Genomic DNA, 17,704 nt, shown 5'->3' with positions numbered 1-17,704 from the left:
ACAAGCTTTAGAAGGAAGAGGCATCAGGAGTCAGTACTTGGTGCTTCAGAAAGAAGCAGATAACTGCTTTGACAAACAAAATCCTAATACAATCTCAAGTTAAGGAGCTTCTGGAGAGAAAAAACTTCACCTCTTCATTCCTCCCTCAAAATATATCTATGGGCCTTGGAAAGAAGATGGGAGGAGGACAAACATACAATGTCTTTGTACAGTCTCCTCCTGAAGTTTCTCTCCATGGGGACAAGCACATTTACCCACAAAAGAGATCTGTTGGTTGCAGGAAGCTAAATATCTCTGGTTCTTCAAATGACATAAAGCTAGCTACTGGATGAGAGTGGGCAGAGGGACTGCTGCTGGCTAGATCAGAAAGCTAGATGGCTTACAATAATGCTGACTCATGGAGCAATGACTGCCTCTATTATCCCATACACAGACACTTGCATGCCAACCCTTTGTTCTACGCAGTTATGGTTTAGGCATTTTAGTTCGCACTTGTGCATCATTTAATCACCATAGCCTGTCGTTTCACCTGCACACACAAAAAATTGTCTTTTCAGCATGCGGGAAATGAGACTCCGCTATAGGACCTGGAGTATATATCCCTCCCCAGAGGCAGAGCAACATTCAACGAACCAGTGTTTAAAACCCTGGGATCCAAGTCAACGAAGATCCCCATGACACAGCTCAGTCTCTCTGGCAAAGTCAATACAGGGTCTGGTTGAATCTCATTTTAAATGTTTTCCAATTAATAGTTCATATTGAGCTAACATTGGTTATATCAATGTATAAAATTCTATTTTCTGTGTTTCGTCACATTGGTAAAATGGTAGAAATTCTAGGTCTGATTGTTCTAGATTAAAATGTATAAATAATACACCTCCATTTTGACAGTTTACACCCTTATGGAGATGTGGTGGCTACTATTTTAAAGAAAATTTTAAAAACATTGTATATTCACAGAGAGAAAGAAACCTTGCTCATGCTTTTGAAGTGCAATAATTTAACCGATACAGCTAGAACTGTAGAAACAAAGGGTGACATTGTGCAATTCTTACTTAAATTGATGAGCACTTACTCCACGAATTGTCCCATCAAGTTCAATAGCACTAGTCATGATGTTGAGCATTTACTCATATGAGTAAGGTTTCTGTAATCTAACCCAAAATAATTAACAATGGAAAAGATACCTGAGGTTAAATAGTCCCTCCCCCAGCCAATACCAGATTGATCCCTTCCATATATTCTCTAGTGCTTTGTGCAGTCAATTTTAAATGGCTGAAGTGAATATATTTAAAATAATGGCTCAAGATGCTGTCTATGGTTTTGCTATTTCTCCACTGTTATGTAAATAGTGTTATTAAAAAGCCAAAGCCAGAAAACCCGATGTGCAATAAAGCTTTCTTTACAAAAATCGCATCAGCTGATGATCTTTAAAAACAGCATGACAGAAAATATGAAAACTGTTGAGGTGAAGGAGGCAGAAAAGGCCACAAAACAAAACAGCAATGAAATAGTATAAAAATTCATTCTATTTTTAGTAAAATAGAGGCATAATAATAATAATAATAAAGTAAATAATAAAATCTACAACTGTAAAAACGTACCCATTTATATGCCTGTCTTAAAGAGATGTGCTTTTCTGTATTAAGGAACCCTTTTTTTTGTCTGAGTTTAGGTTGTTTTTAATATGCTTGTCCAATGGTAGGAACAATGCTAAGCAGCATTTTTTTGTCAGTCATATGGGTGAAATATATATTGCATGATTATTTCTCTGATACAACTCATCTGATTTCTGTGACCAATTTAATGGCCCATACACTTTACATTACAGTACAGTGACTATCATCACTTTCTGATGGTGAAAATCTCACTTTCTTTGGTGTACCAAATTTGAGCTGCTGCTCACCGAGGATTTTTTTTTCTTCCCTATTAAGGAATGAGTTATAGAGTGACATTATCAGATTTGGAGTAAATTTTGTTTTTTGATCAAAATAAAGCGATTTAAGTATTTGGTACACACGTTCATATGTATGTATATATATCTAACACTCTGTTGCTAGAACTCTCTTTCAAGCCCTCACCATCTCAAGTCTGGAATACTACAAACTCCTCTTCTACAGCCTTTCTAACATCTGGTTTGTCCCTGCTCCAGTCCATATAAAACAGATTTGGTAAGATCACCACTCTCCATCACTCTGGCCACATCAGTCATCATTTCCTCTTTGAATTCCTCCATGGACGCCCCCAACTCCTAGTAAATCAGATTTCAAGCTCCATGTCTGTATGATTCATCTACCTCTTTCTGGCATCATACGCTCCAACAGCTTCTGACACTTCTGGAGAGGGTGGTAATGCATAGATATAGTAGGGAGGCCAATTGCTACACAGTCCCTGGGAGAAGTGGGGCAGGGCAAATAGCAGCCCTGAGGATTTGTCTGGATGGATATCTAAGGATCAAAAGTGCTGGGGGCTGATGTCTCAGCAGATTGGTGCACACTGTGGTGTTGCAAGACCACGCTCCTTGCGTCTTCTCTGCAGAAGCAAATTCACTTTTCTGAAGGGCAAATACCATGGGAATTCTCCAGGGTGAATCTCATACACGTCTGTTTCTCTGGGCTTTGCTTGTAGGGGGTGAGGGAGAGAGACAAAAAGAATGGGACAGAGGAAGGAGAGAATGTTGCTAATTTGTCTCTAACTACAGTTTCCTTGACTTAACATTTCTTAGGTAAATGGCATACAGTAATAAAAATGAACTAATACAAGGTTTGTGGGGGACAGACCAGTTTGAGGGATTTCTCTAGTCACTGATGGGCATTTATGATTGTGCTCATTCAAAAGCAGCTCCAACAGGGTGTTAACAAGATCACTAGTCCTGGAAAAGCTGCTAAGATCCTATCCAGATGGCAGCTAAGGCAATTTCACTCACATTAGGCCTATGCTCCGGCTGGTAGTTTGCTCCATTATGAATATATTCAGAATGAGGACCCATTTTAGAGGAAAAATCATATCTTCACTGGAATCCTGTGAGAACCAGAATGGCCTGAAAAAGTATCTTTGGGCAGATAAAGTGTCAAACCTTAAATGAGGCCTCAGAGGCACAACCAAGCACTAGCCCAGATACTTTTAATAACATTTCAGAATGATTGGTGCCTGAGACTCTGCTGTTCTAAAAATGCAGTCCAAGCCAGATAAAATACAAGTTTCATAAAATATCTGTCTATACCGTTCTTACAACAAATAATTTCCCACTCTTTGGCTTTTCTCTCATAAAAAGCACATATGTAGGATTGCAGTGTTATGTGGAGACTTAAAAAAAAAAAAAAAACATTATGTACTAAGTTCAAAGCTTCATAAAATATATCTCGAAGCACAAAATCATGGACCTGCACTTTGCTTAATGGAAACATTTAATATATTGCTTTAATAGGTGGACTGGGTGGCTCAGAGGAATGGCAGAGGAGTCCAGAACACTCTACTTCTAAGATCTGTTTGCTGTAATTTGCACTGCTAACCCCCACAGATTTCCCAGGGGAAAATATAGCTGAAATCTGTGAGCCCTCCTGTCCCATGCCATCCCACCTGTGGGCCATCGCTTCAAACTGTGGAGCTGGAAATCCACAGAACTCCCTTGAGCAGGGGCTTCTGTGGAATCTGAAAGAAATGGGAAGCATGCTACGAAGGTAATTCATTCCCTTCTTGCATTCCACGTCTCTCCAGCCCAGATCCACATGCAGCTATGTAGATAAGCATTGGGTATGAGTGCAGGGGGCGCCTTTGGTTTACACATAAATCTACTACTATCACCATTTATAGTTAGATTTAATTATTTCCCTAATGCAGTATGGTGCAGGCACATGACACAAAGCTCACCTGCCATACTACTTCCTGTACATACATTACAGTGCAGGTACATGACACAAAGCTCACCTGCCATACTACTTCCTGTACATACATTCCTTTTGAAGGATGGTCTCATTGGAACACCAGCACTGTAAAAACATTCTGATGAGGTTTTGTATTGTTTAATGTCAAAGACTTAAATAATCCTGTTAAAATGAAACGTTGTGTTATTATGGTAAAAGGAATAATATTGGAGGTATGGGAGCTCTGTAAGAAGACATGCAGCAATCCAACAGATGCCCTAATACTGAAAGAGGCATTGGGTGAATGTCTGTATTTTTGGAGTTGAGGTCTAAGGAAAATGGACTATTCATGTGAAAAGTGAATTAATTCATCATAAACCAACTCAAAGATTAGGAGGGAAGAGTGCTTTTTATACAGTGCAAAAAGATATGTCATATGTTATGCACCATAATGTAACAGATATAAACCAAATAATTTACCTGATGACTTTGGACAAGAATTTTTAACACATTCTTCTGCCTATCGGTGGAACTCTCCCCCAGAAAGGATTTTAATTTTACTTTAAATCCAATAGATAAGATTTGTAGAAAAATATAGGACCACTTAAAACTGAAGGGAAGAGATGGAGATGTCAGATAAAAATAAATAAATTGCACAGATTGCTGGAGATAAGTCTGCAAAAAAACAGAGATCCTTTTTGTCAACTAGATATTTACACACCTATTTCAGGATATGATTTTTGTTGTGTTAAAGAGAATTTCAACAAAGTAATGCACAATATATTAAATATCAGCTTGTGACTGTGTTACAGTGGGAGAAAGGTAAATCTGGATACTGTGAGGTAAAATGAATCTAGGGAATAAGCTAGTATTTGAATAACCCCATAAATAACAAAATGAAAATTTAAGACATTCATGAGATCTTAGGGAAATGCACAACAAATATCGATATGAAAGATTCAGGAATTGCAAAAACAAAAAACAAAACAAAAAAACCTCCAAACAACGAAAGTCCTGTAGCACTTTAAAGACCAACAAATTTAATTTCTGCAGGCATAAGCTTTCGTGGGTTGCAATCCACTTCATCAGATGCAAGAAACAGAAATCAGATAGGGGGTATATATACACATCCAAGGGTAAGGAACAACAATGGGGAGGGTAGGTGTTAGCAAAGTCCATTCAGTTAGAGTAGATGAGGCCTATTCACAACCATTGATTAGAAAGTGAGAATGTGTGAACCGTGGCAATTACTTCTTGTAATGAGATAACCATTCCAAGTCCCTATTCAGACCCAGTTTGATTGTGTCAAGTTTGCATATGAGTTCCAGCTCTGCAGTTTCTCACTGAAGTCTGCTTTTGAAGTTTTTTTGTAGAAGTATGGCAACTTTCAAGTCAGCTACAGAGTGTCCTGGGAGATTGAAGTGCTCTCTGACTGGTTTATGGATGTTATTATTTTTTATGTCTGATTTGTGTCCATTTATTCTTTGGTGTAGTGACAGTCCGGTATGGCCAATGTACATGGCAGAAGGGCATTGTCGGCACATGATAGCATATATTACATTAGTAGATGTGCAGGTGAATGAGCTCCTTATGGTGTGGCTGATGTGGTTACGACCTGTGATGGTGTCACTAGAGTCGATGTGCGGGCAGAGCTGGCAACGGGATTTGTTGCAGGGATAGATTCCTGGGTTATTGTTCCTCTTGTATGGTGTACAGTTGCTGGTGAGTATTTGCTTCAGGTTGGGGGGGATGTCTTGTGGCTGGTTTTGTTCAACATCTTCATTAATGATCTGGAGGATAGGGTAGATTACACCCTCAGCAAGTTTGCAGATGACAATAAGCCAGGGGGATTGGTAGATACCTTGGAAGGTAGGGATAGGATACAGAGGGACCTAGACAAATTGGAGTATTGGGCCAAAAGAAATCTGATGAGGTTCAACAAGGATAAGTGCAGAGTCCTGCACTTAGGACAGAAGAATCCCATGCATAGCTACAGACTGGAGACCAATGAGCTAGGCAGCAGTTCTGCAGAAAAGGACCTGGGGGTAACAGTGGATAAGAAGCTGGATATGAGTCAGCAGTGTGCCCTGATTGCCAAGAAGGCTAATAGCATATTGGATTGTATTAGTAGGAGTATTGCTAGCAGATCGGGGGAAGTGATTATTCCCCTCTGTTTGGCATTGGTGAGGCTGCATTTGGAGTATTGTGTCCAGTTTTGGGCCCCCCATTACAAAAAGGATGTGGACAAGTTGGAGAGTCCAGCGAAGGGCAACAAAAATGATTAGAGGGAGCATAAGACTTATGAGGAGAGGCTGACGGAACTAGGTTTGTTTAGTCTGCAAAAGAGAAGAATGAGGGGGGATTTGATAGCAGCCTTTAACTAACTGAAAGGGGGTTCCAGGGAGGATGGAGTTAGTCTGTTCTCAATGGTAGTAGATGACAGAACAAGGATCAGCGGTCTCAAGTTGAAGTGGGGGAGGTCTAGGTTAGATATTAGGAAAAGGTTTTTCCACTAGGAGGGTGGTGAAGCACTGGAATGGGTTACCTAGGGAGGTGGTGGAATCTCCATCTTTAGAAGTTTTTAAGTTGAGGCTTGACAAAGCCCTGGCTGGGATGATATAGCTGAGGTTAGTCCTGCTTTGAGCAGGGGATTAGACTAGATGACCTCCTGAGGTCCATTCCAACTTCAATATTCTATGATTCTATTATTCTAATTTCAAAGGAAGTGTTCTCACAGGAAAAGATAAGCACGTGTGTGCTTGTAGGAACAAGGCCAAAAAGACTTACATTTGGAGTGACGACAGTTGTTAGTAGAAAATGCTACTGATAAGAGATTTTTAAAGCTGCTCTAATTCATCTGAGATATTCAGTGACAGAGACAGCATCTAGCCATACAGCTAAAAATGCAGGTGGAGAGGGGCAAAATTGGCAAAGATTTTATCTGCTTTAATCAGAAAAGCAAAAGTGGTGACTATACCATAATGATTACACATGAATAGTAATATAGTCAGTTTTAAGTTAAAGGTTTTTGATAAGTAGTAATTAATGATAATTTTGAATAAGTTTGTTAGAAATCCAAAATGGTGGCTGATGATGTCATCAGTCAGAGAGGGAAGAGAAACAAAATGGAGGTATTAAGAAACTGACCAATAGCAGGACAGTAGGATATGGTGAAATAAAGGTCACCCATAACACTTAACAGGTGGGGTTCATAAGTGAGAAGGTGGAGCTAGGGAGGAATCAAGTTTGGAGTAAACAAGTGAAGCTCATTAGCATATTATATAGCTGATTGGTTAAAAATGATATGGAGGAGGAGCAGGAGGAGGTCTGAGTTTGAGGTAAACAAGGTAAAACTAATTAGCATAATGGGCAATTGATTTTTCCAAAATGATCTTACCCCTGGGTAGGCAGAAGTGGTTGACTGATATTAAGAAAGCAACCAATCAGCAAGGATATGTAAAGATCAGGAAAAACTGTATTTAAGGCAGTGAGCTGAGAAGCTTGTGTGTGTGTGTGTGAAGAACTGAAGACCAGGAGAAGATATTTTGCAGCCCTAGCAGCAGAAGACGTGGCAACAGGACAGCAGCAAAACTGCTTTTCAGACAGAGCAGAAGGACCTCAAATGAATCAGAGGTATTAAATAAAGGAAGTGCAAGTATTATTTTTCCTCAAAATAAGGAATGTATGGGAATGACTGTAAATAAAGCTGAATATCTGTGGCTTGAATGATCACCCCACCCATTTTCTGACTACTTGATCAACACTCATTCAATGTTAGTTTATAATAATGTTAGTTGTATTAAGTATATTACAGAAATGTTACTGTAGGCATGTGTGTATTACTTGCCACATTGTAATAAGCGTGATATTGCAGTGTGTTAAGGTTTATACATATGTATGCAGGATTTCCTTATGTTCTATGCTGCTATATTGTATGTTTGTTCTGGCTTACTGCAATTAAGCATTCATAACATTGTAGCTTACGCGAAGGGAATACCATATTGTGTTATGAATGCTGTATTGCAATCTTAGAATTTTGTTTTATGTCATAGTCTTTTGCATTGTGTTAAGTTGCTTATTTTAATGTTTTACTGTATTAATTTTCAATTTAAAAGCTAATTGTATTGGAATTAGTAGTTAATAAAGAAACATTTGTTTTTGAAGAATTTACTGTCTAAGTGTCAATCATTTGAGCAGAGGGCTGTATCTGTGCCCTCTCAAGGGTAAACGGAGACAGGCAGGTCTGGGGATTATTTCTTTGATTTAAAAATAAACCCCCCTGGTAAACTCTTGTAAATCTCCTAGGGCAGACCACAGTAATTACCTGCTTATAGAAGTAAGGCTGGGGAGTGGTATTGATAGCATACCTATGCCAGCACAGGGCCTTGCGGGTCCTGGAGTTCTAGGATAACGGCACTTGGAGGCCCCATTCAGGAAAGCACAAAAGCAGGTACTTCAACCTGCTGAAGTCAATAGGACTTAAGCATATGCTTAAAGTCAATTGTCTTCACAAGATCTCCTGAACAGAGATGGACTGAAGTTTGTGTTTAATTGTTTTCCTGACCTGGGTCCTCAAATTACTTTTATTCATTTTTGAGTGCATCTGAAAACTTGCTCACATTTTTAAGGCACTCTTTACACTTTTGTTAATATATGGCTGTTAAAGTAGTAAAAAGGAATGTTAAACACTCTTTTTACCTATAAAGCAAAAGTAGCTTTGAAAAGAGCACAGAGTTTCTTCTATAAGTAATCAAGCAGGCTCAGTCTTGGCAGCCCATTTAAAGGGAGGAGGAGCTAGGAGGAGAGAGCAGATAGAATGCACTACACAAATGGACACTATTGAGGACAAAACTAATTTTCCATTTCAGATAAAAAAGCATGTAAGGGCTTTTTTGAAAGTTTTGCATAAATCTGAATAGAAATCTTCATCTTCAGATACCTATTAATTGTTTTGGCTGGGACTATAATACCAAATTACCATGGAGGCTACTGAAATGTTAGATAAATGGAGATGAGGAAAATTCAAAATGCAATTAAAAGTCATAAGAAGATTAAGCCTGATATTCATTTTTTAATGTCTGCTAACATACGAAAAAGATGCCAGTTCAGTTACCCATATATTGAATCTTTGGAATGTAAGAGTTTGCGCTCATGGATAACATGGTTGCAATCTAGATCCATAACATAAAGCTAAGCAACACTATCTTATTTAGACTTGACACTAATACAAAGCCATTAAAGTCAATAGGACTTTTCATTGACTTCAATCATCCTCAGTAGGCCTCTTAAAGTTAGATGTAAATGTAGCAAATACGACTGTACCAAGACATATTTTGTAGGCTTCTGTGATTATCCAGAAATAGTAAGATTCTGTATTAAGTGCTGATTCTGGTGTTAAGTTAAACTTTTATTTAGTATTTTTTAATACAGAACAGTTTTGGAAGAGGCTATAGACATTGAGACATGAGTTAAGTCTTTTTTCTAGTATTAGAAATACAATGATCTATATTGTACAGGTTTCACCAGTAATTCTTCTTTTTAGTCTTGACAAAGAAATAATATATCTTGATGTTTTTACAAACAAATGTACTTGAAGACTCAGAGATATGTTCTACTGAAACTTCTATGCTTACATCAAATCTTCTATACCGGACTAAGAAAAACAAACTTGCTTCTGACTTGCAGGAACATAGTTTTCCCATCGTAGGTAGCTAGTCTCTCTGTCCCATTATATCTGGGAAGAGCCATTATCATTGCATGGCGATTCTTATATTTTTAACACTGATCTGCAGCTATTATAGTGTGGTATGTAACTGATGGTTCATCACTGTACTTTAAAAAAAAAAAAAAAAAAAAAAAGGATAAAAATCCTAAACCTGAAATATAGGGTGTAATTATGTATGAAAGTTTTACTGAAGGCATGCAGTTTGCATTTAAAAATCTCATCAAAAACATTAATGCTAATCTCAAACATAACATTTTAGGTGCAAAAGTTCTCCTGCCACTGTTATGGTTACTTGTCAATTAGTAATTCAAGGAAAGTTAATAAAATGGTCTTAGTTTATGAAGAGTAATTTTCTGCCTTTAACAATCAGATTAACATCTTCCTATGGGCCTGGTCAAACAAAGTTGCTTTGGTTACTTTCACTTGATCCTAAGGAGGTGTTCAACTAGGTTGAATGGTAGCTTTTATTTAAACTACTCTGTTTAATGTATTCTTGATCAAGAACTGCAACTGTTCATTAATCTTTATCAAAACTATTCAGTTGATCCTTTACTGAAAGTTTTGATTTGCAATTCCACCTCTCCTACAGCAGATTTTCTATCCTTCAGCGTGAATTCCACTATCACATCTTTCCTGAAGAACCATTGAAATCTTAACTGCAAGAGAGTAGGAACAAGACAGGCCGGAATCCTGTTACACATTTTTGTTTTTCACATTGAACACTGGTTGGTAGATAATACAAAATAGAAATACTACAATAAATAGGAAAAATGTTAGTAAACCAAAAATACCTGGTGCTAGAAACAAGAAATAGTATAGTAGCAGGTGTGGAAACGGAGAGAAAAACTCTGATAGGTTCGGTTTGGGATACGGGGGTTAAGCGAGACAGTGATGATTCTGGGGGTTTGCTTAACCAATAAACCCTTTATTTTATAATAAACAATTCTATCCTTATAATAAACAGTTCTATTTCTATAATAAACAGTTTCACAGCAAGCAATTGCACAGCAAACAATGATAGCAAAGAGCAGGAGAACTCCGTGCACGAAAGGACAAAATGTGCCACCCAAGACTTTAGCGTTTTGTGATCTCTCCTGGATCAACGCATGGCTGTCAGCATGTGACACTAGGGTGCCCGGTTTTGGAGTTCCCCAAAGAAGTTACAAGACAAACACAACAGAAAACAGTTAATCCATACTCACAAACATTGTATACAGGTATACTATGCTAGCCAAATTCAGTTGCCGTTTGCTTTAGATACTGCAGATGGGAGAGAGCCACTGTGAGTGATCAGTTCACAGTGAAGCAGGCTAGTGAAGATGCGTCAGCCCACCGAGCCAACAAGACCAGGAGATATGCAGGATGCCAGGTGGATTCAATTCCTCTCTGCCTTCTGCCACCTGGGTTTGAACTTTTATAGTTTCCCCTGGTCAGCAGAGGCTAAGCCCCATTGGTTGCTATTTGCTGCATGACCTTCTAAGGTCATGGCTTGGAGTTTAGCCAACCAGGTGCTCCTGATTTCCCGGGCAGGTATGAACCAGCCAACCAGGTGATTACAATTATCCTGGGCAGTTGCTGACCACGCACCAGCAGGTGGGGTCACTTCATTTCCTTATAAGGAGACAGGTACATGCGGCTCGTGCTGCTGAGTCAACCTTCCCTAGGCTGCCTCTTTATCCACGTGGGGGAGGCAGTGCATGTGGTGCTGCAGACGCCACTATGCAATTCAGTCTCCACAGCAGGATAGAGATATGTTGAAAAATTATAAGGGATTTGTCTATGAACACCACATCACCATACATAGAGAGCTTTTTATTCACAAAAGAAGGCCCAAGTTGCGTACAAATGAAGGTTTATATTTTTTTAAGTAATAGTATACTTTCAGGCAGTAATATTGCCTCAGTCCTGGGCCAATTTGCTCATAATATTGCTGACAGTTGACATAAAGGAAGCGGAGTGTCATATACATTAAATGTTACACTGTCTCTCAAACACCACTACTTGGTTTAAAACAAATTTTGAACAGAACTTGTGGGAGAAATGAGCCTTGAGAGTCAGTGGGCAAAAACTATAGAAACAGAGGTGCAATTGCTTATCACAGCCCGTAGCACTTCCTTGAATTAAGTCCTCTTTTAAAAGAGATGCAGTACTCCAAACAGGAATTAATGGCCTTTGTTGTACAGGCGGTCACATTACATGACCTTCTGTCTTTATAATCTATCAGTTTTAGCCTTCTCCTCAAACCAGTTCCAACTCAGTGTTTCCATTCACCTCCTTCCACATCTTCTAGGAGAATCAAGAGCACTTATCACTGACTAACAAATGCTGCTGAAAAATCCAGTGGAATGTTTATGAATGTTTGGCTGTGTCCATGACAAGATTATCCATTAACATAATGTTATCTATGCCATATGCTACAAGAAGCTTTATTATCTTTGAGTCCACGCTTCAGTGTCTACTGAGCAACTGCTGTGGACCACAACAGAAGCAGTGTAGCTACTGTTGGGTGCTTGCTGCCAAGGGAGGATGCCTGTATCCCAGCAGAAGAGGATTCTGTTGCTATCAGGTCCCAGGGATCCAGTGCAGAGAGGGTTTAACTGCCAAAGTGCAAAGCCCAATCAAACAGTTATGTGAGGTGACACTCAGTTTCCTCCTCTGGCCTCCACTCTCAATGATCGGAATAGAGCCATATTACTTCCAAAGTGGGGCATGGCTCTGCTAGTTTTCCCATATGAAATAGAAGCTATATTGTTGTTTAAATTCTTTTGTTCACTTTTGAAAAAAATGTTCCTCCAATAATAATTCTTCTACTTCTCAAAGGAGGAGGAAAAAAAGATCACAGCTGTCAGGTTGTACAGATTCACCCTCACCTGATGTCGTGGTCATTAAAACATGTATGTTTTCAAAGAGGATTTCTAGTTTCACCACAAATTATTTTTGTAAGGTCCCTCAGCAGTGCCCTAGATAAAGATGAACTGCTTATCTTCATATAAGAAACACTTAACTGCATATGCACTAGGCACTTGTTACTTATAATTTGAGAGATACTAGACTATTGAAACCCCATAATTCTCAGGGACTTACTTTGACAAAACTCTTTCTCCCAGTAGCACACTGAAACCTCACTAGCCATGCTCCTTTCCTTACCACCACATAAAACTGCCATTGGTCTTGGTGAAGCTGCCTTTAGGTTATCCTATAAATTACTGAATTCATAGCCTTGATGGCCAGGAAAGTCTGACAGCCAACTCATTACACTTCTTGAACCTTCTCCACTTCATATCATCCTCGAAGAATTGAAGTAATACAGGACTCTCTACTCACAGACTGTAACAAGCTAGCCACATTTGCCAGACTCCAAGAATATTGTTACAACTATCTAACAGTTTGCTTTCCCTTCCACCCCACTATCATCTTGACTAATCACTTTGGCTCAGAAATTAAAGGTATTTAGACATTACTCTGCTCAGCATGTACAGAGGCATTTTAGCAACTACCCCAGGTGCCCAAGCCACTGCCAATTATTGGGATGGACTAACAATTATGCTGCTTGCTACTTTTAGCCATTTTTAGGCCTTGGTAGCCAAAGTAGGCAAATGGGGGGGCGGGGGGGGGGGGAAGAAGGGACAGTGAACACGTGAACTGGAGTTGACTCTGCATTCTCTTTGAATATATTGGGGCAAATGTCTGTGAAAAACAAGAAGTTGGGATATATTTTAGAATTGTTGGTATGGGGAAATTTAGCTATCAGACTAACAACTTAAAACTGTTTGCTTAACAATAAATTGTTTTAGTAACAGGTGTCTAACTCCTACTTCTGCCCAGTGATTGATTTGTTTTGTCAACTATAACATTTTCTTGATTTGAAATGTCTCTAACTTTGGCATATAAGGGAAGTAACGAGTGTAGGTAAGGCGGATCACTTCATAGACACACTGAAAAAGATCTCCAGGCACAGACGGAAGGACTGGCCATCCAGAAATCTGTGACTGATTCATCCGAAGACTGCCTCAGACTTGTGGGGCAATTATCAAGTTTTGGGGTACTCTAACCACCTATGTATTTGTATGTGCTTAAGAATAATAAGTGGAGACTTCCAGTAAAAATAATTCCAATGGGAATTGCTGGAGGCCAATAAAGTAAAGCTTTAATTTAAGAACACTTGGTTTCGACTTGCGGAGGTACTGCATTTCCTTTCCTGATACTGACTGGCAGAGACTAAAATTATTGGGTTGAGGAACCCTGCGTAACAAGTCTTGCAACTCCTAACCCATAGGTAGCCTGAAGCTGAGTGGCATTGTCAGCCATCAGCTGTGTGCCCAGCCCCCTCATACAATGCATGGGGAGAGTTACACACCCAAGGTGGAATTTTCAGAAACCAGCTGAGCAGGGAGCCACCTAAGATAGCCAGGAGCGAAATGCTGAGGAAGAGAGGTGGGGAAGTAGAAGCCCTTAAGCACCTACGTGGCTGGCCTGCTGTGCCTAACTGACAGGCCAGAGAAAGGCATCTCCCTCTGCTTGGGATCCTCAGATGCCAAAGACTCCTCTGGAGTTAGGCATCTAAGCCAAGTCAGTCACTTAAGGAGCCATGACCTAGTAGCTGAAACCATCTCTGTCTCATACTTGATACCTCTCTCACACTCACCCTACCCTGGGCCACCAGCAGTCTTTTGTATGAGTGCTCTACTGCCACTCCCCAACTATCTGTGGCTTGCCTACGGCCTCCTTGGGGAGGCTGATGGGTATCAGGTCTGGGACATTGTCTGAGCATGCCTATAGATTCAGACTCCTCTGGTGCGATAGGTATTGCTGTGATAATTGAGCCTATAATTTACCGTAATTGTGAGCTCAACTGTAAAGAGTGAAAGTTCATAAAATGTCACAATAAACTATAACAAATGTTGACAGAAAAAGGTGCTAAAAGGAGATAGAGACTGAATTAGTCCAAACAAAATACAAAAAGGCCTACTGCTATAATGTAATGGCTGTTAAGATCATGCCTGTACACAAGAGAAGTGTGGGACCAAAAATCAATGAATCAAAATGTGTGTGTTGGAAATTAGGCTTAATTGGTGGACAAAATAATGAAAGGATGGCCTGTTCTCCCCATCACTCCTTTTTCAGATTCTTAAAAAGAGAATTTTGGGGGAAGATTGGCTCTCTTTATGCTGGCTTACTGAAAGAAGAGGAAGAAGCAAGCTTCGCCATCCCTGGGACCTTGAACCTTCCTTATCCTAATCCTGAGAGATGTCCTAACCAAACTGGTCTAGAGAGAGACCCAGATGACATTGCAACCTCCACAGATTCCCGGGACCACCTGGGATGTGAGACTTGGTCTCTCTCCTCACCATACCCTGTGTCCTTTTCCTTCCCCACATTATTTCTTCTCTTTCCTATCTCTCTCCCTTTTACTTCTGTTTAACAGGAGTCTTGTTTAGCTGGCCGAGACTGCATATTTTACAAAACTGCTGTAAGCCTGTGAGCGGAAAAGCAGCTCAATGCAATGCTTTAAACAGCCTGATGCTGGTACAAGTTTTCAAGGTCCTGTAGTGGCTGATAAGGGAGTGTACTGTGCCTTTGTTTTCCCCCCAGTGAAACTGCACATGAGAACCAACACCAAAGACAGAAGCTGCGTTGTCTGTCTGTGCTCTGTTTTCTTTCCCCCTTTAGTGAGTTTATTTTGTTTTATAGAATATAAGATTGGACTTTAAAAACAACAGTTCCAGTGCATCTCATCTCTTTTCCTTCCTTTCTCCCCCCCCCCCCCCCAAAAAAAAAAAAAAAAAAAAAAGAGACTGTCAAATAGAGGGTCTTTCCTTTTAAATGCTGTCTGTAGTGAAAGGGAACAAGGGATGTTGTTAAAATGAAAACCTCATATAATATGTTACTTAAAATATTTGAACTGCTCTTCCTCCTTTTCTGTACCCTTAATAAAGGGATAACATTTTTAATGATTTTTGCACCAGGGTACTAAAAAGGCTGACCAAACCTCAGACTTTTTAAAAAACTGTTTTAATGTTGGACAATTTCAGTGTCACGGTAACATCTTTGACTCTTTGGGCCCATATATTTCATCAATATTAATACAACAGCATTCCCCCACCTAGTTTGAGAATCCAGCTGCCAAAGCCTCAACTTGTGCTAGAGATCTCCAAAGCTTGCTAGCTGCAGGGTAGCATCAGCACCTAGGAAGCTTTGCAAATAACTAGTGGAAACAGATGTGTCTAAGGGGTTAGGTGGTAGCTAAGTGGCATCTGGGAAAATGTCTGGTGACTAAATGGTGAACTGAGGTGCCTAAAGACGCAGAAAAACACTGAATACATTTAAGGATCTGTGCCTTAGTCTCTCTGTGACTCAGTTCCCCCTTCTGCAAAAAGAAATAGCAATATTTTCCTACCTCATAACAGTGTTATAAGAATAAATACAAAAGTGATTCTGAGGGGCTCAGATACTATGGTAATCTTCATCTCTGTAAGAAAGAAATCCTAGAAAGGAGGGTGAATTTTAACTCTGCACAGTATGTGGATTTTTTTTAAGAGCCTGTTGGGAGAGACACCTGCTCACACACACATACTGCTGTAAAATTGACAAAAATCTTTTTTTTATAAAGGTCTGCACAGCAGGTAGATAAGCCACAAAGCAGCAGTTGCTTTGCCATAGAAATGCTATTTGCGGGACCTCATAATTTAGAAGGTAGTTTGAAATAACCTATGCAATGGAAAAGTGCTGCTAGTAATTACTGTCTGCAGAGATAAAAATTTCTGCATTGGCAGTCTATTTATTTTCCATGAATCACAGGAGCTTCTTTTTTTTTTATGAGATTGTTTAAGCCTCTTGACTTTGAGCAAAAGGATTTTAAGGTTATTATGCTTTTACCTTTTAATCTATATGATGGAGAAACTGAAGTTAGCATAATCTTATAACATGCCTATATGCTATACACCATCTTCTCCACTTTGTTTTTGATTACAACACTGGAGAAGTGAAAAAATATATAGGATTTTTTATTTCTAAAACAAAATTAACAAGCACTTAAAACATTAGAACTACAGACTGATCCTGCAAACCCTTAATCACATAAGTAGTCCAGCCCTATTAGTGCCAGTAACACTATAACCTATTTGTGTGGATAAGGTCAACAGAGAAAGCAACTAGGATCTTGTTAAAACTTAGTTGCCAATTTAGGGATTCACTTCCAATAATGTCCTAGCAATTTTCAAACAAACGGCGAAGCTGTAGGTGGCACAGGAAAGGTTTAATAACGTATGTTTTCTTTGCCATCCACCATTATTCTACAATATTGTATAGTAAAGCAATCTGTGTATTTGTAACTGGACTCATTCTATCAAACCCTTACTCACATGTGTAATTGCCTGAGTAGGACTACTGAAGTGAGTAATGGTTTGTGGTTAGGCCTCTATAGCATTTAAAACATTTAGGATCTTATTCTGAGCCTACAGGCAACATTAACAATTTTAATATAAAAGGGGCCACAGAATGATGAGTAGCATCTTACATTTTATGGGCAGTGTAATAGGGTCAGCCCCCACCTCTCACAGGTATCCCCCAGCTGATGGTTTCTTTAGTGATCTTCAGTGACTCAGTCCCCCTAGCTGAGTCACATATACAGTCTGTTGGTGAAACAAACCCCTTCCAGGGTATACAGATACTACCTTCTCATGGACTTGATGTAGGGTTTCCTCCCTGAAGACATTGCTTTTTATGACAATCCAACAACATCCATTGTGGTACCCTCGCTTGGTCTGACTAGGTTCTGGGTTCCGTTCTTGCTCACACTGAGCTGTCCGTGTTATTGCTGCTCTTTCAGCCAGCCAGGAACACAGATCTCCCTCTTCCAGCTCCAGGAAGCAAATGACTGCTCTGTCTCTGCTGCTCCTTTTATATGTCCTCTCTGGCCTCTGTTTGGCTGCTCTAGCAGCCCCTCTGATTGGCTGCTTTGTTACCTAGGGTTTTGCTGAACCCAAAGTTCTTGGTAACTTTACTTTTTGCAAGGCAGTGTCAGGAAATTAATCAACAGGAACATGGCCTTCTGGCTGATAGATAATTGATACAAGCAGACAAACAAAAGTGATTTCACTCAAAGCTTCAATTTAAT

The 17,704-nt window shown here is 39.5% G+C and overlaps 1 long non-coding RNA gene across 1 annotated transcript in view; it reads right to left on the bottom strand.

Annotated features, from left to right (window-relative positions):
• LOC137150825 (uncharacterized) overlaps positions 1 to 17,439 on the bottom strand; it is a 29,919-nt gene extending 12,480 nt beyond the window's left edge. The window contains exon 1 of the long non-coding RNA XR_010919077.1: positions 17,262 to 17,439. This is a non-coding gene — a long non-coding RNA (uncharacterized lncRNA). The remainder of the gene's footprint in view (positions 1 to 17,261) is intronic.
• Between the last annotated feature and the right edge of the window lie 265 nt (positions 17,440 to 17,704).

This window comes from Emydura macquarii, unplaced genomic scaffold (genome assembly GCF_026122565.2).
Source record: "Emydura macquarii macquarii isolate MOO-44397 ecotype Brisbane River unplaced genomic scaffold, CSIRO-AGI_Emac_v2 contig_1027, whole genome shotgun sequence".
NCBI lineage: Eukaryota > Metazoa > Chordata > Testudines > Chelidae > Emydura > Emydura macquarii.
Note: the sequence above shows the minus strand (reverse complement) of the source record. Positions and strands in the feature narration are given on the sequence as shown.